The sequence below is a fragment of the Pagrus pagrus genome (assembly GCF_965226575.1).
Source record: "Pagrus pagrus genome assembly, chromosome: 7".
In the NCBI taxonomy this organism is placed as follows: Eukaryota; Metazoa; Chordata; class Actinopteri; order Spariformes; family Sparidae; genus Pagrus; species Pagrus pagrus.
The window spans coordinates 32,922,305-32,944,048 of NC_140191.1; the positions used below are offsets into that span (position 1 = coordinate 32,922,305).

Genomic DNA, 21,744 nt, shown 5'->3' on the forward strand with positions numbered 1-21,744 from the left:
TTTACTATCTCCTTATATGTGTATTTCTGTAAAATTTGATGCCTCTTCACTCTGATGTTTTCTTTTTTACTGCTAATTATCTTGTGTGGCCTGACCTCTTCCAGGTCACCGTGGTGGAGAGGAGGCTGTGTGGCTTGGGCATCACTTGGCGATGCCTAGGCCTGCTCAGTCGTCTGTTCTGTACAAGACATCTATTGCATGTCCCCGTCCTGGGAGAGGGATCCCTCCTCTGTGGATCTTCCTGAGGTTTCTTCCATCTTTTTTTTCCCCGTGTTAAATATTTTTTTTTCTCAACATGGCAAGTTTTTCCTCACTCAAATCGAGGGTCTAAGGACAGAGGATGTCATTCACTGTACAGATTGTAAAGCCCATTGAGGCAATGTGATTGTGATTTTGGGCTATATAAATAAAATTCATTTGATTTTGGTTTGATTTGATTTAGGTGTGTGCTGTCATATGTTATTTGAATGAGCAGAGATGAGCAAGATAGTTAACTTACTTGATACACCATTTCTCCTCACTGATGGCGCTGTAGTGATTGTGATACAGTATGGCCCTCAGTAGATGCTTTTGGTGTTTTGGGCCTCTGGTTGTCATTTACTCAGCAGCTGTTGTGGTGAAACAGAAATACAGACATACAGCATGAGTTTTGTGTGTGTCAGGCTGTGACTCTCTTCTGGCCATGTTACAAAAAACCTTTTTTTACCATTACACTCAAATTACAAAATGTCATAAAGAGATAATCAATTTGGCCAAATAAAATTAAATTACAAAAAAACCTAACAAAAGTTCACATAAAGCACAAGACAAACATTACATGAATGAAATAAATTAAATTAAACAATTGGTCAACATAAATAAATCCAAATTAAAAACTACGCAACACATGTTTCATTACCTTTTTGTATGAAAATAGAAACATTCCAACATTTGAAACACCATTCAAACAATTTACCATCTCCATACTTGTTAACAACCTAGCTTGTTTACTTAAAAACGAAAACTCAGTAAAAACTCAAATTAGCGAACACAAATCTCTGCAGGACTCACACATGACGGATCAGAAATTACAGAGAGCAGACCAACGCAATTTCATCACATTCAAATCTCAAATACTAACTTTTATGAACATTTAACGGCAAAGCGCAACTCATCAGTAACTTACCTCCGACCATGTTAGAAAAGGCTTTGACCGGAGCACGAGTGCACACGCACCTGCATCATCACGCTGAACGTGTCCCCACACAGGCAGGAGATTAAAACCAAAGATAAAACCTATAATGAGGAGAGGGGTGTTTTGGTGAAATTCTTATGATGTATCAATATTAAACTGCTACATTCACTCCATCCTGAATTTCACCAAAAATCACATCACACACTAATTATGCTTCAACAACTAGGGTGTAGTGAAGGACACTATCCCATTTCGTCCCTCTGCACCATCTCATCTCTTAGTTCAGTACAAAACTATCTGTAAAACGGATCAAAGGCAGTTAGAAGTCTGTGGTTCAGGTAAGTCAGGGGCAATATTTACATCGTCCATCCTGTCAACCACATCACAGTGGATATTACTCATGTTGGTGAGCTTTGAATCAAGTTCGTCCACCACAGTGCGACTAACATTATCACAGTCCGCTTCAGACAAGACCCACAAAGACGTCCGAGCTTGAGAGGACTCCATCCCCAGGCAACTAAGTCCATCCATCTCTCCATAGACATGGAAGTCACCAGCATCAGATGAGCTGTCCAAAGACTGACTCTACAGTGTATCCCGGATGAGGAGGAAACTCACTATCAACAGTAGATTCCTGTGCACGACCTTAAACTGGCCAGAGACATCACTGACTTCATAGATGTGAGTTTTGGGGTTCCTCTCGACACTGTACACCACAGGTTCCCATTTGTCAGTCAGTTTTTTCTTGCCTTGTTCTGCTTTGTTGGCAAACAGCACTCGATGTCCAATATGTAGAGAGACACCCTTGACTTTCTTATAGTACTGACGGACCTGGTGTTCTTGCTCTTTGGTGGCGTGCCACTGGGCAATTCTGGCAGCCTCAGACAGGTATGACAGAAGAGTTTTGTAGCAGTTGCTGAAATCTGCCACAATGGGATCGTGCGGGACAGACTTGAACATAATGTCGACTGGAAGCCTTAGAACATGGCCAAACATCAGGTGGAAAGGTGCATAGCCAGTAGTCTCATGAACAGTCGCATTGTAGACAAAGAAATGAGTGCATCTGCCACAACGTTCTGTGGACCTAGAATGTATGTTGTAGGATGACACCTTGGCCACCCATCTTTGTTCATGAGCATCAACATGGGCTTGGTCAGAATATGGGTGAGCGGGTTGCTGTCCGTCCACTGGGTGAAGTCATGCCCTTTCAACCAGTGACTGAACTCTGAGACGCTCCACTTCAGGGCCATGAACTTGAGACAATGGGCAGGATATCTCTGCTGTGACTTGCTGAGGGTTTTGCTAGGAAAGGCAATGTGGCGTGCCTTATCCTCCCCAATAGGCAGTTGAGACACCACCGCACCAAGCCCATCCAGAGATGCATCCACAGACAGGATGAAGGGTCTTAAAAAGTCAGATTGAGCCAGCACAGCGCAGTTGAGAAATTCACCCTTGAGCCTACCAAAGGCTTCCTCACATGTAGGGCTCCAATCTGCAGCCGTCAGCTTCCTGTACATGCCAGCACCCCTCCCAGCCAGTCCACCCCTTCCTCTTCTAACCTGCTGTTAGAGCAAATAAGATGTTCAACATCATGCGCATAGACAAAGCTGGACTGTTACAGAGCCCTTGTGGCATCCTATTGTACTCATACAGGCCAACAGGCATTGTGAAGGCGGTGTACTTTTTGTCTTCCTCGCACATGGGGATGCCCTGAAGGCATTTCCCCTAATTGCTGCAAGGCAGTCTGCTTGGTGAAGGAGCGGGTGGGCATCCTTCAGAGTCTGTGCGTTCAGCCACCTGAAGTCTGTACAAATCCTCAGTCCACCATCCTTCTTCCAGACCATGACGAAAGGAGACGCATATTCGCTGATGGATTTGCAGATGATCCCCTTCTCCTCCATGTCTGTGAGTACCTGCCTGAGCTGTTGGTAATGAGCAGGTGGCACTCTCCTGTACGGCATGCAGAACAGGTGGTCATCTGTCAGGCAAATGTGGTGTACAAACCCTTTAGCTTCGTCACATTCGAGCGAGTGCCTGGAAAAAATGTCCTCATACTCCTCAACAAGCTCAACAAGTTCCCTCTTAGCGTGGAGGCTGGCATGGCATGATTCAATGTCAAGGTCGCTCAAACCCAGGTTGAAGAGCCTGTCTTTGAAGTCAGCATCAGTGGTGGTTGGCCTGATAGAAGAGCCCTGCTGGATGTTGAGATCTTCCACTACAATACAAGGTGATATATCAGCAAACTTGGAGTTGTGCTTCAGGGTGATTGGTTTTGGTGAGAGATTGGTTATCCTCAAGGGCACCCACTGATCTCCCCACATTGGTGTGATGACCCATCCAACAAGGATGTCTCACGGTCTGGACTTGGAGGTGCAAGGCTCCACGATAATTGTGCTCCCTGGAGACACAGGCACACAGCTCAACAGTGCAAATCTTGTTGGGGACAACCCTCCATCTGTCACCCCTCCATCTGGTGGTGCATGACATTATATCCAGGAAAGTGCACATGGTCATGAAGTGAATGCTTGCATCCAGCAGATATGAACTTCCAGTAGTCATTGTGCACTTCATGACATGCATCAGGTGCTTGAGGACATATGAGCCAATGATGAGTTCATTGCGCTGGCCTGGCACCACTAGGACAAGGACGATGCATTTCACTCCATAGACAGTTAGTGTCAAGTCGGGGTGGGTCTGCTTCCCTCCACAGCCAACCAGCACAATTCATTCTGCTGATTGAGGTTCTCCCACAATAGCTCTGGCTTCTCCGAGTAAACCTTCAGCCTCCACTCTCTAAGTGTGGGTGTTTTAGTTTTCGGAAGGCTGGCTCTGGCTGGTGTCAGCTTGGCACATTTGACCCTGTCCATGTCTGTTGCAGTCTCTCTTCCAATGACCAGGAGTGAACCATGAGAGACAAAGATTCCCTTTTCTGCAATACATGAGTGTGGACTGGCTGGCCTCCCCACAGACCAAGCAGTCCCTCCTCTGAAAAGGTCCTTGAAAAAACTGTTGTGGTGGGGCTGGTGCAGGGGCTGCAACTTGCAAATTCTGATGTGCAATAATGAAGTCCAAGAGGCTGATTAGAACATGCATGCCAGTCACGTCGACGGCTGGAGTGGGGGGAGCAAATTGCCGATGAACTGACTCAAGAATTGGCTGAGCAGCTGAGAGATGTTTATGACTGTGTGAGCTGAGATGTTAGTACTGGCACTGGGCCAGTGGATATTGGTGCTTGAGAAGGATGTGGGGAAAGTGCATTAGCTGAAGCTGGGATGAACTGGGCTGCTGTGGGTGAAAGCTACTGTACTGTGGGGAGGCCTGTGAAGTAAACCCTGGGGCCGAAGACAGCTGTGAGGTGGGACTGACCTGCACTGGCTGTGATGTCTCCATTTCCTGCGACATGGCTGGGTGTGGCTGACAGCATGTCTCTGTGGGGCTTGAGAAACAGCCTGAGAGCGTGCCTTGAGAGTGTGTCCTGAGAGCATGTCCTGAGAGCCTGTCCTGAGTGCGTGCTGGAAGCTGTCAATTGTTCCTGGACTTCACTGGTTGTCCACTCCTCAGCTGCCTTGAAGCTGGGACTGTTAAAGAGGATGGGGTCTGGACAATACTTAACGAACATCATGAACACTTCACGTCCTGGATCCTCAACACTACGCCCCTGTCTCCATAAGCACTTGTCTGCAATGTCAATAGCATTATTCAGTCTAATCCAGTATTCCATCACTCCCTTATGTTGCAGTGGCTTGGTGTTGTAGAAGTCAGCCATCAGCATGGAAGAGAAGGTTAACTCACCGAAGTTCTGTTTCAGGATGTCAAAGATCAGTTCGGGAGAATGGATGTAGTCAAGTGAGAGATTGTGGCGTAGTGTGACCTTCGCTACATCCCTAGCTTTACCCATTAGCTTAGCTAATATCTCTTGTGACACCGGGGCCCCACAGGGGACTGTCCTCTCTCCCTTCCTCTTCACCCTCTTCACAACGGACTTCAACTACTGCACAGAGACCTGTCATCTCCAGAAGTTCTCGGATGACTCAGCAATAGTTGGATGTATCAGTGAAAGTGCTGAGGATGAATACAGGACTACTGTGGACAACTTTGTCACATGGTGTGAGTGGAACCATCTACAGCTCAATGTGACAAAGACCAAGGAACTGGTTGTGGACCTGAGGAGGACCAAGGTGCCGTTGACCACTGTTTCCATCCAGGGGGTCAGTGTGGACATTGTGGAGGATTATAAGTATCTGGGAGTCCACATTGATAATAAACTGGACTGGGTTAAGAACACAAATGCCCTCTACAGGAAGGGACAGAGTCATCTCTATTTTCTGATACGATTGAGGTCATTCAACATCTGCCGGACTATGCTCAGGATGTTTTATGAGTCTGTGGTGGCCAGTGCTATCCTCTATGCTGTTGTGTGCTGAGGCAGCAGGCTGAGGGTAGCGGACGCAAAAAGACTGAACAGACTGATCCGCAAGGCCAGTGACATTGTGGGAGTGGAGCTGGACTCTCTGACGGTGATGTCAGAGAGGAGGATGCTATCCAAGTTACATGTCATCTCGGACAATGGCTCCCATCCACTCAATGACATGGTGGTCAGCCACAGGAGTACATTCAGCACTCGACTAATTCCACCAAGATGCACCACAGAGCACCACAGGAAATCATTCCTGCACGTGGACATCAAATTTGTCAATTCCTCGCTCTGAGTGTCAGACTGAGTGTTAACTAAAGGAGGAGGAGTGCTGCGGTGCGTAATGTGGTGTGCAGATCTCAGTCCTCTGATCGGACTGGACAGGTCATAAGAACTATCATTCTGATTGATGGGGTGAGGGTGGGTGAAATAATTCATCTTTGATGAGAAACACATTATAACATAACCTGCAATGGACTCCAGTAGCAGAAACATCAGGTGCATGTCCCCCTTTAGAGAAACGACGTGTGCTTTTACGCATGAGACAGAATTTAACTTCAGTGGCTGACGACCCGCTCTACCTCCTGAGCTACAGCCGCCCCATATATTGAAATCTCCCGACTCCTGAGCTCCATCACTGCTGTTTCCTCTGGAGCGTGTCCTCTGTACTGTCCTGTTTATAACTATAGATTTTTAGTTTTGCTGCTTAAATGAGCCATGACGTTTGCTACAGTGACATTACTATGTGCATGAAAATGACTGAAAGCAGCCTCTCTAATCATTAAAGCACAGTGTACATGCGTTGTGAACCTGCCTATGAAGTTGCATCTTACTATATGAATACTGAGCCCTCTACATAGCTGGTAAAACACTGCGACATTGACTTTAGATCAAGGGCCCATTGACATTTAGTACTGCAAATGCTTTCTGCTGCTCGAAGGCAAACTCCATGTAGAAAGATAGGACTGTCAGTAGTCATGCAGTGCTGATCATTGAGAAGAGGGCTAAATCTGTGCACACAGATCATGAATCCGAGAGCACGGTTTACAAATCCGAGAGCATTCCACATCCAGTTTGGTTTTTTTCTACCATGTGACCCTAGAGGGGCTCCGTAGAAACAGACTGAATCAATGAGGAAATAAAACAGTGTGTCTGGTTCCAGAGGGAGAAGAGAGAAACTCAAGGCCCCGAGGTTTTCACTGTAGTCTGGACTGATCACATGTGCCACCTTGTGGTTGTTGGTGTGCACTGCAGCAAATGCAAAATCAGCTAGATATAACAAAAGCCCCCCCTCCTTTTCTGTTGTGTTGCAGCACCTTTAATGGCATCCTCTGAAAGGAGAAACATCTGCACAAACAAAATTCGGCAACATCTTGCAGTTCCAAAATTTGTAAAACAATTCATATCGGTAACAGCTAATTAGCTATCATAGATAGATAGATAGATAGATAGATTGATAGATAACTTTATTAATCCCCAAGGGGAAATTAGGTCTATCATGCCTACTACTCCAGCCTGTAAAGTTATGTACCCATCAAGTTGCTTGTCAAGAAGCAGAAAAACCAGCTCAGTCAAGTTGGAGCCCTTTGGATTTGATCACAACACACACAGAGAAAGTGAGACCTTATTCTCTGGTCAGGATGCCATTACTCCACCATATCTTTTTATAGCAAATCGTTGTTTGTTGCTGTGTTAATGTTCCAAATCTACGGACATGGTACATGGTAGAAAAAAAACAGGATGTGGAAATCTGTGGCAAGGGATTCACAGATTTCATGCACACGGTTTTGTAATCCATTTCATTTTTTCTAGCATACATGTATGCATTCCCCATGGAGCATTCTGAGGGCGACCACATCTGCCAAGTATTTCACTCGAGTTATATCTGAGATAAAATTTAATTTCCTGGGTGGATGTGGTCATCGCGGTCCATGCAAGGTAGGTTCATTTGCTGAAGAAGCGAAGAGGGTAAAATCCGTGCGCACGGATTGAGAATCCGAGAGCACGGATTTCCATACCATGTGACCCTAAACAAATCTCATATATAAAAAACCATTAAATATTTTTTTGTCTTCAAAAGAAAAGTTTGTCTTATTATTATATAACGTTAATACCCGAAAATGTAATCTGTAATCTCAATATAACTTTGTTATGACCACATAATTATTTTTTAATCATTGAAAATTATTAGGTCAAAATAGCTTTCTCGTAATTACAGAATCATTTTGTAGACTTCACTAGAAACCAAACGTGTTCATTAGAGGCTCAGAAAATGGTTCATTCATGACCACAAAAAAAGTGAACAATGAACGGCAGCTGTTTTCAGCAGAGAACTTATGATAAACCCAGTAAATGCAGTAAAAAAATGACAGAGAGACAGTTAAAGAGCTAGATGTTTATATACAGAGAAGGACGAAATGCACGAAAATGCAACTTTTATTCATCAGGTGTACGCAAACACAAAAACAAATGAATGCTTAGGTGTCTGCTCTACATTATACAGTCCCCTCCAAAACTATTGGAAAAGTAAGGCCAATTCCTTTATGTGTGCTGTACACTGAAAATATTTGGCTTTGACATTAAAAGATGAATATGAGACAAGAGATCAGTATGTCAGCTTCCATTTACATCTAGATCTGTTAAAAAACTTAGAAGATAGCACCTTTTTTTGAAAAAGCAAAATTATTGGAACATGTGACTGTCAGGTGTATTTTGTTGCCCAGATTACATTGATTATTCAAACAGTAAATAGCGCTGAATGTCAACTCTCAGTTTCAGCTTTGGGTTTTGCCTGTCTATGGTAGAAAAACAAGCAATTTTGAAGAGAAGATGGAAAATCAATCAGAGCCATTGCACAAACATTAACCATAGCCACCACAACCATTTGGAATGCCCTGAAGAAGAAAGAAACCACTGGTTTACTCAGTAACCAATGTTGAACTGGTAGACGAAGGAAAACATCAGCAGTTAATGACAAAACATTCTGAGAGCTGAAAGGAAAAACCCTAAACCAACTGTCAGTGACATCACCAACGACCTCCAGAGGGCAGGAGTAAAGGTATCACAATCCACCGTTTTGCAGAAGACTTCAGGAACAAAAGTACAGAGGCTACACCAGAAGATACAAACCACTCATTTAGCAATACGAATAGGAAGGCCAGATTGGAATTTGCCAAAAATTACAGAGACAAGGCTCAAAAGTTCTGGGACAAAGTTTTATTGACTGATGAGACTTCCCAATAGGGTTAGGGTTAGGGTTAGGGTCAGGGGTACTCCAATAACCTTTTCAGAATAGCGGGGTCTTTAGAAAAAATGGGAAACCACGCCATTACGAAGAATGGAAGTCTATTTTCGGAACAGCGGGGTTTCGGAAAGGTGGGGTGTAACCGAGTAAATGCACCCTTCCTTCTGTGTGGTAATGTGGAAAGAAAATAGTTCCTACATGAAACTGCTCACAACAAGCTCTTTGGATTTATTTATTTAGGAAGGGTGGAAGGGTGCATTTACTCGGTTACACCCCACCTTTATTTATGCACTTTGAGCACAACAAGCCATTTAGTTCCATTATATTGGAGAACAAGCAGACATCTCTACAGTTGATATTTCCAAACTTGGGTTGAACTTTCCAAACTGTTTCCTCAGAATAATGCTGTGCAAACCACAGATCAGGACTCTGTCATTTTGATGACCTACTGTAGTTGTGCTGTCAGTACAATTTTTATATGATCAAATCATTTTCACAGTGACTTCAACTAGACATTTAGGGTAGCACAATCTACTTCCAGTAAAACAAAACAATCACAGCAGTTTGTGAAATAATTTCAGCAGCTTCAGTAACTTATTTGTATCATGTATCAGAATAAGAATCAGAAATACTTTATATTTATGTATCACCATGTAACCAAAAAACAAGACCTTTCCCTGGCTTTAAACAAATTGAGTCCTGTATAAAATGTTGTGACTGTTTCACAAACTGAAAATATCTTTTCCTGACCTAACCCAAAATGCCTTTAATGGCTAAAACTAATCACAGACTGGATGTTAACCCTGGATGGATTCTCGAGTGACAGTCCTGGACTTTGTACGCCTGCCATACACCCCGATAACTGCCCTGTGACTTCAGCACAGTTCCTAAATGTTCAAAATGTATGAATTCAATGATACTGATGATGTCCACAAATCTATTTAGACTGTGATATAAATACATGAGATAAGGTTTTATATGAAATCGTCACACAACATATTTTCGTTGGTGAGAGATATTATAGAAAGTCTAAACTGGCTAAACTGACAGCTAAGGGCTATTTTCATTATCAATTAATCTCCTCATTATATTTTTGTTATAGTACAAGATGTCAGAAACTGTAATAAAAAATGCTCATTAGAATTATTAGACTACAATACAGACAATATAGATTACAAAACAGATAATAAAATGCTCCATGGAAACAAAGCTAATGCATATAGATTGGGCATATGTGTGCAGATATTTAGACAACAGTGATGTTGGCTACATTGATCAAAACCCATTATGTAGTTATTGCTGATTGCTCCTTTAGCTGTTAGCCAGCAGGGACGTTTGTTGATGTTCAATGTCTCAAAGCTGTAGAACCCTGTTTTTACAAGCTAGTGATATACAGTATCATAAAGCATAACTACTACTGTAATTTTCATCGGAACACATAAATGCACTTGTGTTCTGGAATTCTTCCCCTCAGTCCCTCAGACCTTTACTGTAACACAGTAAATTTGATTACCGTCACTGACTTACATAAAAAAAGAAAAGTCAACCTCATCACTGATGCCAGCCACGTTTTGTTTAGTTCACATGAATGCAGACATCTTAAAGTTTAATTGGGAATTTTATGTCACCTGCAGGTGACAGGAGACATATTATTCCCCCTCTAACACCTGTCGTCCACCAAGGTCATCCTCAATAAGGCCTTGCACACTGAACAAGAGGACTGCCTGATTTGCATGCATAATATAGCATTTCTATGTTAAATGCCTTGTCAAAAGCCAACATTTTCTTCAGCAAAAAAGTAATGGCCCCAATTTCAATGGCACAGCTGGGTGTGTTCCATATACTGCAGGACTCTGCTGAGTGGTTTTCACAGAGCTGCACCTCCTGGTTTGTGTTCTTAACATAGCAGAACAACTGACAGCCTTTTTTCAATACAGTGAGGAATGGCTAGGAGCTGGAGTTTGAATATTAATGAACTGCTAAACTTTGAACAATATACTTGAGATTTTAAAAGTGCACTGTTTTAAGTATTAAATTGAGAGTTTGTTGCTCCAGGCAGCATATTTTCAGGAGGGAAATGAAGTTTGGTCACTGTGGTGTAGTAGTGTAGGGAATGAAATGGCATTTTAGCCCATTGAACGTGACATTTTTTCTTCCATCTACCTCCCTGTACCTCTCAGAGAGGAAGTCAGAGGCATGACCTTTTCTAGTTTCCTTGAGGCTTTGCTTGAGCAAAACTCCCTTCGATATTTTGCTGCGCATCCAAGCTAATTGAATCTAAAAGATTGCGTGTGAACCCAGGGCTGTGGTAATGAGAGCAGAGCTGCCTGCGCACAAAAGGTCTGTAAATTGATAGAAAAGGTGGGCGATCCCTCTGACAATTTGCTTCAGACAGAGCCTCCAAAGGGCAGTCTCCCAGCCTGCCTGATCCTTTGTGGGAGCCAAAAGGGCACAGAGGGACGAGTGTTGAGTTATAGCCTCTAACCCACTGATCCAGCTGTCTACTTTATCAGTCAGACATCATTCTGATTCTCAATAGCTTGCTTGCTTTGCTTAGGCACAACCATCTTAAAGGACAGGTTCAATTTTTTCAAGTACGTCCTGAAACAATAGTTTTACAACAGGAGTGACATTATCACACCGCAGCACAACCTTGCCGCATAAACGACTTAAACATAGTTTCATTTTTAAAACCCTTGTGATTTAAAAAATGACAATAAATGCATTTTGTAACCTTGTAAGATTAAATCATTTTATCTCTATTCAAGTTAGCCTGGCGCTAAACCAGAAGTTAGCCGGCTTGGTCAGTGAAAAAGTCTCTAGGCACATGCTCTATGGGCCCCACAACACGGAAGATCCAGGCAATTTTATAGCTGGGAAGTTGAGCTTTTTTGGCTTCATGAGCCACTGAGCAGCTTTATAGGAATGAGTAGGGCTCTGCCTCCAGTACTGTATCCAAGTTTTAATATAATGTCCTTGAGCCTGAGCTGCATGCTCTGGGGGGTTGTTTTTGGGAAGAAGCTTCCTGTGCACAAATTTAAGACCACATTTACACATAGTACGGTAAGGGTACATAGAACGGGTATTTACAGAAACAAATATTTCTCCCCCTCCGTTTTCAAAAAATTATGTTGTACACACAAGATCGTTTTCAAAAAAGTTTACGTTTACATGAACCCACATAAATACACCGTCAAGCACCATCATAACTATGCCAAACCTGTAGGTGGCAGTGTAACAACAAGGATAAAGCCATGCAAGCCAATCAGAATCCTCAAAATCAACAACAACAATGAATAACACAAGCCACTTCCTGTTCCTTTCAAAATAGGCAGGCAATGGCTGTGTCCAAATTGAGGGGCTGCAGCCCACGAAGGGCGCATTTGAAGGCCAATTACGTCACAACGCTGCGCGAAGGCTGTCCAAATTCAAAGGCTCCGCCTGCCCTTCCCTCTTTTCGGAGGACGCACCGCTACTATCCTTCGCGGCCTGCTATATCCCAAGATCCTTTGCGCACAGCTGCTCAGTCCCGAAACAGAAGCGGAAGCAAGAGAAAATGGCGACATCAAGTGGCGCAGAGATGACATTCAAATTTAAGTAATGGGTTTATACTCGGTTTTTAGTCATTTGAACATCCAACGCCAGATATGTTAAACTTCAAGGGACTATAAAACAGTTAAAATATGTGACGCTGGTAATGCTATGGTAAAATTTGTTATTCACCAATGGCTTAATGTTTATTTTGTAATGTTGATGATTCAATTTAGATTTGACACATTTTGTCATTAATTTTTGTACACACACAAATAAATGTACACGTTAGATAGATTTGAACCAAAACAGACTTTAATGCATCTCTTCATTCACAATCGTGACGTAATGGTAAGGGGCGGGAACATCTGGTGAGGCAACCAGGAAATACTCCGAAGGCTAGACCGTCCCATTTAACAACGGTGGACGAGGCATTCAAAGACCTGTCCGAAGGACCCGGCCCTCGTGGACCGCAAAGGCTAGGTCATTGAAGGCTGCAGCCCCTGAATTTGGACACAGCCAATGTACCTACGTCTTGGGAGTGAAAGCTGTAGAAAAACTGCTGACCTCCGTGCACTTCTTCGCCTCTGCTCCTCGATAGAGTAGAGCAGTTGTGTTTGCAAATGCAAACAGGCCAAAAGCGTTTGCACAAATGTAAAAATGAGCACTACCTTAGCAGCATCCATGATCAGTAAGCAAACAAACTGTGAATATAGGACGCTCACATGAAGTGATGCATTTTTAGTCGCATACTGTGACGTTTGAGTACCTAAAACTCTGTTTGACCCAGTACACACGCAAACACAAAAACGGCGTTTTCAGAAATCTCCACTTTGGCTGGAGTTTTTAGAAATGATCGTTTTCCGTGATAAAACCTCTGTTTTCGTGTAAAAGGCCAAACCGCATGAAAATATTATGCATTTTCCCTCTGTGTAAACAGCGTCTAAGTGATCTGGTAGTGAGTTCCGGAACTTTGCTCCTTTCAGCTCTGTAATCTCTTGATGAATGAAGTCCATTTAAACATTGTAACAGATTTACATAATGAAAATCAGTGTGATGATGGCGGTACCTTATTTCCTGTTTTGTCCAAGATTTTCAAAGCCCAGGTGTAAAGACCCAGATCAGGTGGTTAAACCATGACAGATGTGAGAATATCATTGAATTTAGAAACAGGGAGGCACAGTCTAATGTCCAGCAGTTTCTTTTTATGTTAAAACAGCAGAAATTAGCATTAATTGTTTTACAGATCTTTTTGATGTGACTTTTAAAACTTCTAAAAACCCCTATCCCCAAAAGCTTCACCTGCTTGTTTAGTGAGCTCACCTTTAAATCTCACATCGAAGGAGTCTATGCAGGTATCTTTTTAATAGGAAAACAGATAGGAGACATGAAGCCAAGCTGTTGCTTAGTTTAGCTTAGCTGCAACAGCACAAGTTTTACCAGAAGAATGGATGACTATGCCGTCAGCATACATCTGAAGACCTAAACCAGGCCATGTTTCTGGGAGGTCTTTAATATACAAACTGAGAAGGATGAGGCCCAAAACAGTTCCTCAGGGGATTCCTTTGTCAATTTTGTGAGAGACAAATTTGATGATATTAATCACAACATGTTGATTAAGGTTGTCATCAAGGTCATGGTAATTCTAACCCGGGATTCCACTGGTTGCATGTACGTTGTGAAACGGGTCTGCTACGGTTTTGCTCTGTGCTCTGTTGTCCGTCAACCCCCACCGGCTTCGTTTTGAATGCAGCACGGCGCAGCACTGCTGGACTGTGGGAGTTGCCAGACCAAGGAGTTCCTGTGATAATTACAGAATCACGCGTGACCACTGTTGTACGTATGTGTTATAAACACAACAACAAACAGACAAAAGTTTAGTGTTCCCAACCTAAGGATTAGAAGAAGTGCTTGGATTTGTCTCTTTGTTGAGATCTATGTGCTGGTGTCAACACTGACTGTTTTATTATGAAAATTAACAAAATGTTATGTTGTTGTTTTGGTGTCTGACTTCCTGTCTGTTCTGTGCTGAATTTGGCTGAATTGATGTGCCTTGCTCCAGCATCCAGCAGAAATAGAAGCCTTGCGTATCTGCTACGGAGTTGCAACAGAGTAGATACACAACGCAGCGGAGCCAGTTGAAGTGCACACATAGACTAGAGTGAAACCTGCAAGTGTTTCAGTTTCTTGAAGATATTTCACCTCTCATCCAAGAAGCTCCTTCAGTTCTAACTAACTGGAGGGGAGTTGCAGGCTTTTAAACTCTGTGTGGGAGTGTCCTTAAAGTCGTTAAGGACACGTGTGAGCTCTTCTCTAGAGAAGACACAGGGTTTGAAAGAGGAGTAAAAGAATCCACCTATGTCTGTATCACCCACCTATAATGCAGTACTGAGTTCGCTCCCCAGACAGCTTAACAACCATTCACACCTGGGCTCACCTAGCCTTAGCAACCCACATGAAGGCTGGTTGGGTCAACGACCCACAACAGGCCCTAACGACTCTGAAACTCTGTGAGGTCACACCCACACAGTCACACCAACAAGTCCAGTTGCCTACGATACAGCACTTTCCCCTAAATTAATCACAACACGCTGCTCACAACCCTTTAAATATGAGTCAAACCATGAAAGTGACTGTTTTGACAAATGGAATGTTGAGAGTTTTTTTTAAAAATTAAGATGTTTACAGTGAATCTGTACATTACTGAATTTACTTGTTTCAGTCCAGGAACACTGCATCTAGATAGAAAAAATGATTTAGATTAGAAACCCAGATACTGTGGCCACAACAATTTTGCTATCTGGAAATCCTTCCCTTGTTCCTATCAGTAGCTGTTAACATGAAAGATGAAAGCATCCACATGTTTGATTCATAATAGCGCAACATTAGTGTTATCATACCTTCTATCAAGGCTGGCATGCTGTCTGCATGTTTTCTGTTTTTTCCCTGCTGTTTTGTTGCCACTGCCGCCTTCATTTTTAGGTAGACTATAGTGAATTTAATCCATCAATCTTTAAAAAAAAAACCAAAATATTGGATAATTTTCCTTGCAGATAACATTACTGAATTGTAAGATGTTGCTGTTCGTGAAACAGGCAAACGAGCAGTTAATTTGTCCATAGGTTAGTCACACATTATTATTCAGTTTTCATTTGTTGCTGAAAATTAATATATTTCGTCATGGTTCTTATTTTCAAATTTAACTACCACAATATCCTGATCTCTGCAGTGTGTCCAGCGTTGTGGGTCGAACTAGTTTTTTTTACGCAGCTGTAACTAAAAACCTACTCCCTACTCACTCACACACACACACACACACACACACACATCCTATTAGTAATTGTAGCTTTTAGAGAACAGCGTTTCCTGTCAAACCTGTAGCATATTGTCATTATCTGCAGGCAACTGTCATTATAAACGCATTATCAGCTAACAGAAATATGCCGAAGTCCCTCACACACGCACACACGCACACGCACACACACACACTGAAGTACTGTACATATAATTACGTCCAATTTTGCAGCAGGCAGGCCATTCAAATATGAACACAACATTGTAGTATAAAACATTATTTCTTTCTTTCATTCATGGTTCTCTTTCTCTCTCTCTCTCTCTCTCTCTCTCTCTCTCTCTGAACTCTCTGCTGGAGCATAACTTCTTCCAATATACTATACTAACCTGTGAAACTGACCTCAATAAACCAGTCTGTGACCACTGACCATACACCAGCACTACTGATACTCTCCTTCAGTAATTACACTTCCCTTTGACATTGAAGTGACATTTTACACACAAAGTACAACCACTTTTCCCAATCAATTTAATGGCAGAAAAGACAAGGTTAGGATACAGTATGGCAGAACATCTGTCCCTCTGCTGTAGTAGATAAGTAATAATGAACTGACTTTGGAGCCCACTCCTGAATAAAGACATGAAAATCCTATTAACAGCAGACTGCACCCACATACAGTAAGTAGAGGACCACTGACCTCCAGCTGACCCTTTTCTACCCAACCTGACCCGCATATCCCTCTGCTGGGCACTGATTCATCAGCCTTTACTACACATTCACAAGTTTGTTGACTGGTTACAATTTAAGCAATAATAAACAATATAGAGCAAGCTTTACAGTGAGATATTTGCATTTCACCAGCAGACATCATGGAAACGTAATGGAGTTCTGATTGTGATGCTCCATTTCTTCTCGGTACTGACATCTGGATGGTTATCTGAATAAATACTGTCCTTTTCGCGTGGCAAGCTTTCCCATCAAATGCAAATAAAGCAGGTGAAGACCGTGGAGTACAAACATAGCTGATCCGAGGCATGGACATATTTTATGTACTGGATACCTGTTTCCAAGACAACATTCATTCATTTGAGGGAAACTTCCTCGTCCAGCGCACATGCAAAAAAAAAAAAAAACTGGTCTCTATCCTGATTTGTTTCTGCATTGTGTGGCCCTCTGCACATTCATTTAAGTGCCTCGCTCCCTGGCCCTGCCTGTTTTTGGACCTGCTCGGCCCACACACTTTATGCTAGGATGGTATCGCAAACATAAAAATGTTTTTCTATAAGCTCAGGGAAGGTGAAAATATGTTAATTGAAAACAACAACAACAACAACAACAACAACACAACACAACAAAGAAACTCCCCCCCCCTTCTTTCTCCCGTGTGTGTCTGGGTGTGTGTGGTGGGCGTGGCATCACTCTCTCCCTGCACCCTGAGATCATCTACACACCTGCTCCAAGCTGCTCACCTTCTACCTATCCAGCAATCAACTCTGCAGTATATCTACTAGAGGTGGGTGCAATTCATCGATGTGGCGATGCATCGCAATGTGTCACGTGACGATTCGGCATCGATTAATTAACGTCGATGCTTTGCTAGGTCCGCGCATTTAGACAGAAGGCGGCAAATTGGCGTTCTGTTTTGGTCCGCCAATTTGACGCCTCTGAGGGTACACTTACTGCCGCCTCCATTGCTATCTAAATCCGAGGCATCAATGTGCCGGCAATTGCGGGACATGGGCGGAGGTGTCGATAACGTGCACTGTTGTGCGACCCGCAGCCGGGAGTTTTAAAACCAGGAAACAGCTGATCACAGCAGTCAGTTCATCACTTCATCCGCGGATGTCAAGATGAGCAACTGGAAAGCCGCTGAGATCCGGGAGATGCTACCGTCTCCTCAGTCTCTGTAGCTGACAGCTAGCGGACACAACCAAACAGCTAGTAGCGGCTGACTGTCAGCTGTTGTGTAGCGGCAAGCTACGAACGGTCGCTACTTTCAAATTAAAAGCCCCCCGCTAAGAACCCAGTTCTAAAATCCAATGGGGTGCAATGTAAAGCTCTTATTTTGAAGACAACTTTGTTGTCACTGATCACTGCCCAACTTCGTGCTTCACGCCACGTCACGTGTTTACGCCTCATTAAATCCAGGGCTTGACTGTTTTCAGTGTTTTCCGCCAATAGAGGGGGCTCTCCTGCAAGTGGAGCTTTCCCTGGTCAAAGTTAAGTAGGTCAAAGTGCAAATGTTTACATAGTCATAAAATAAAATATTTTGTGTCTTTGAAAAATACAAGTCAAATGTTCAAATAACCTTGTTATTTACTTTATGAGTGTAGTTTTAGAGGAACTGAGTTAATTGATAGGCTATTTATTTACAAATATAGCCACAGATGAAGACAAAATCAATCTTGTATGGAAAAAAGCATTAAAAATTGCAATAATCGAAGAATCCTGGCCAATCATCGAATCGAAGCTCCCATAATCGAAATCGAATCAAATCGTGAGGTAACCTTGTTGGAACACCCCTAATATCTACTCTGGTTCTTCACTCCATCCTCGCCAGATTGTTGATCCCTCTCTGTGGTATTACTGACTCAAGCTCCTAGTGTTTTTTCTAGAGTTTTTTGCACTTTGTGAATTTTGCTGTTTTCTAACCGTTGCTTTTTTGTGCCTAGGATTCATTCTCAGTCTCCCTCCCTGTCTGCCTGGCTGCCTGCCTGCCACACCACCACCTGCCCCTTTTGTTTCCACCTGGACCTCTCTGGCCTTCACCAGCCTGGACTTCTCTCCCTTCCATTCCCCTCACCCTCTGAAATAGTTTTTGGACAATAAAGACTTTTTTTTCAATCTACCTCCTGAGTCTGCAGCTGCTTTTGAGTCCCCTAACAAATTTAGTTGAACTTCACAGATTCTGTCAAGATGAGTGGTTAAAAATTCAGCCAGAGGATACCAGAAGGTTGTAGATGGCTATCAAAGGCATGTAATTGAGGTGAAAATTGCTAAGAGACATTTATCAGAATTACTGTATGTATATTTTGACTGAGCAGATTTGGTCACATTTTCATATAGACCTATAATAAATTCATCATTGAACCAAACTTCATGAATGTTTTTTGTGACAAAAGAAATTGTAGAAATCATTGGTACTCAAGACTGCCATGATATACTGTACATGTTCTTTACAAGTGTATGTAAACTTACAGGTATAACCAGAAAGCATTTTGTTCATTACCTCACAGTTGAATCATGTGCATCAATGCGACCTCAATATTGGTACTAAGTGGCAGCGTTTCATAATATGCTGGTACAAGTCTGAAGTGGGGCAACGTATCCAGCTCTCTTATTTCATCCGTGATTCTAGGTCAAAGGAAACTTTGCTGTTGTATGGGTGCTACTTATTTTTCCTTATCAGGAGAAGTCCCATATGTAGTTTATTGTTGGGCAGCTTGAGCACATTTTGAATTCTTACATTTGTTTGAAGAAATATAAACTGTAATGATACTACAGTTATATTTGACCATTTTAAAATAAGGACAAGACAGCTTAAGGATGTATTTGGTAGTGTTAGCTGGCTTTCGTTTATGCCTTTCAGGTGCATTTGTGGTGGTGGCAAATGACTAGGCTGTAAAAAGTCACAGTGATTATGTGATGTATGGATTGCTGAAAATTTCGTAAAGAGCTCAGCAAAGGGTAGTACCTGAACACATCGGATCCAGGTTCCAACAGCAATGCGTTATGCAAGCATTTACACCTGCGTGGTAAGAAGATACATGACATACAGATTGGATATTAATGCCAAATGTAAATCTAGTCTTTGTCTGTTACTAAATAAAGTCCTAATTTAACGTGTATTTATGCAGTTAGGGTGTTTTGATCCATTTAATACAAATAACCTCTACTGACAACCATGAATCTCTACTAGCTGGCATTACCAAGGTTAATCTTCCTACCATATTAGAATCAATAGTAGCCAATGGCTGTGTGCCATGTAGGAAAAGCATGACACGCTTCGAAAAATACCTCACAGTGAACCATTTGTGGCAAAAGGGCTAAATACATACAAAAAGATTGCAATGACCCTTTAATCTTTGTCTCTTAATAGTGCACAACTGCAACTGGCTCAAACAAGAACAGAAGTTCCTCACCTCATCCACCCACATGCAGCCATCCACCCAGGAACAATAAAAGGAAACTGCTGTGATCCTGCTGATGTCTGGACCATCCCACAGAAAGACATTTCAGAGCTGCTCCATGCTCATAACAGGCAGCTCTGTGAGCAGGCAGCAGTGATTAAAATGACATCAGCACCATGGAAACTGTGCATCGTGCCATTCCCTCAAGCAAAATCACAGGCCTATTTCCAGCTGTATTTCACTCAAGACATTTCAACATGAATTTTAGTGCCACAATTAAAACCTGAGATGTGTTCTACCAAAGAGTAAAGGAGAGCAGAACAGACTGGCCAGTTATTATTGAAATCATTTTTACAAAACAGAAGAAAGGACATTTCAGGACAGAATGATATATAATGTTATTTTTCATCTGCTGTAGTCATCACAATCACCACCAACCACCATTGCTGAACAGAAAGGAAAACATGTCATAGTACTGACCAAACTGTTAGACATGCATAGCCATGAATACACACTAGCCCTTTTCACACAGAGACTCCATATTACCGCCGCAGCGGAGGTTCGCCAATTCTCTGCTTTTGTTTTTTATCACACAGAACCCAGCCGCACCAACGTGTTTCCCCCGATGTCCTCCTTTTAATCTAAACATGTATCTGCTGACTGTTTATAATCATGTGGATGCAGTTATAATGTGTTGTGATTGAGATCCTGACCCACCATGCATCCTGGAAAGTGACAAAGTTACGTTTTTCGCTCTAAATTAAATAATTACATAATCGCCATCAGTAAACAGGACGCTGTCTGACTCTCACTTGTGGGGAGGGATGCTGTTTTCTGGAGGAAAGTTCACTGAAGTCTAGGGAGGGCTGACTGTCGCTGTGATTTTTTTCAACACAGTAACTACAACAACACAATAGTGCAAGGAGACAAACACTGGGGAAGCTTTTCCACCTATAACTTCAATTAAATTCAAAATACATTATTTGTCCCCAGGGGGCAATTAATAACTGCGGTATTTTATTCCTCATATAAGTTGCCAAAGACTCTACCAGTTACCGCATTACTGTTGTTTGGTCACGTAATGTTGATTCAGATACTACCTCTGATACTACCTCTGACACTACCTCTGACACTACCTCTGACATTACCTCTGATACTACCTCTGATACTACCTCTGACACTACCTCTGATACTACCTCTGATACTACCTCTGACACTACCTCTGATACTACCTCTGACACTACCTCTGACACTAGCTCTGACACTACCTCTGATACTACCTCTGACACTACCTCTGACACTAGCTCTGACACTACCTCTGACATTACCTCTGACACTACCTCTGACACTAGCTCTGACACTACCTCTGACATTACCTCTGACACTACCTCTGATACTACCTCTGATACTACCTCTGACACTACCTCTGATACTACCTCTGACACTACCTCTGATACTACCTCTGATACTACCTCTAGCCCCTTTTTAGTTAGAAAATGCACCACATTTGCAGCCAGGTAAAGGCTACAATCTGCCGTCTTGTCTATGTGAAACGGAGGTGTAATATTCCTCCTTTTCAAAAAAGCTGCCACTGGAGTAGGCGTAAACATGTGACGTGACGTGAAGCACGAAGTTGGGCGTGAACAGTGATCTACAACAGTCCCCGTGTTCTGGTTATTGACGATTCTCTCGGCTGTGATGGTTAGCATCTCCTGTATCTCAGCGGCTTTCCAGTTGCTCATCTTGACGTCCGCAGATGAAGTGATGTACTGACAGCTGTAATCAGCTGTTTCCTGCTTTTAAAACTCCCAGCTGTGGGTCACACAACAGTGCACGTCATCGAGACCTCCGCCCATGTCACGCAATTGCCGGCACATCGATGCCTTGGATTTACATAGCAATGGAGGTGGCAAAAAGTGTACTCTCCAAGGCGTCATATTGGTGGACCAAACAGAC

General features: G+C 42.7%; 1 long non-coding RNA gene across 1 annotated transcript; it reads right to left on the bottom strand.

The window, feature by feature from the left end:
* Positions 1-1,200: 1,200 nt before the first annotated feature.
* On the bottom strand, positions 1,201-19,877 carry LOC311259571. The gene is made up of 3 exons (XR_014622919.1): positions 19,801-19,877; positions 19,353-19,406; positions 1,201-1,275 (listed from the first exon to the last, which is right to left on the bottom strand). It is a non-coding gene; the product is annotated as an uncharacterized lncRNA (long non-coding RNA).
* Positions 19,878-21,744: the final 1,867 nt, after the last annotated feature.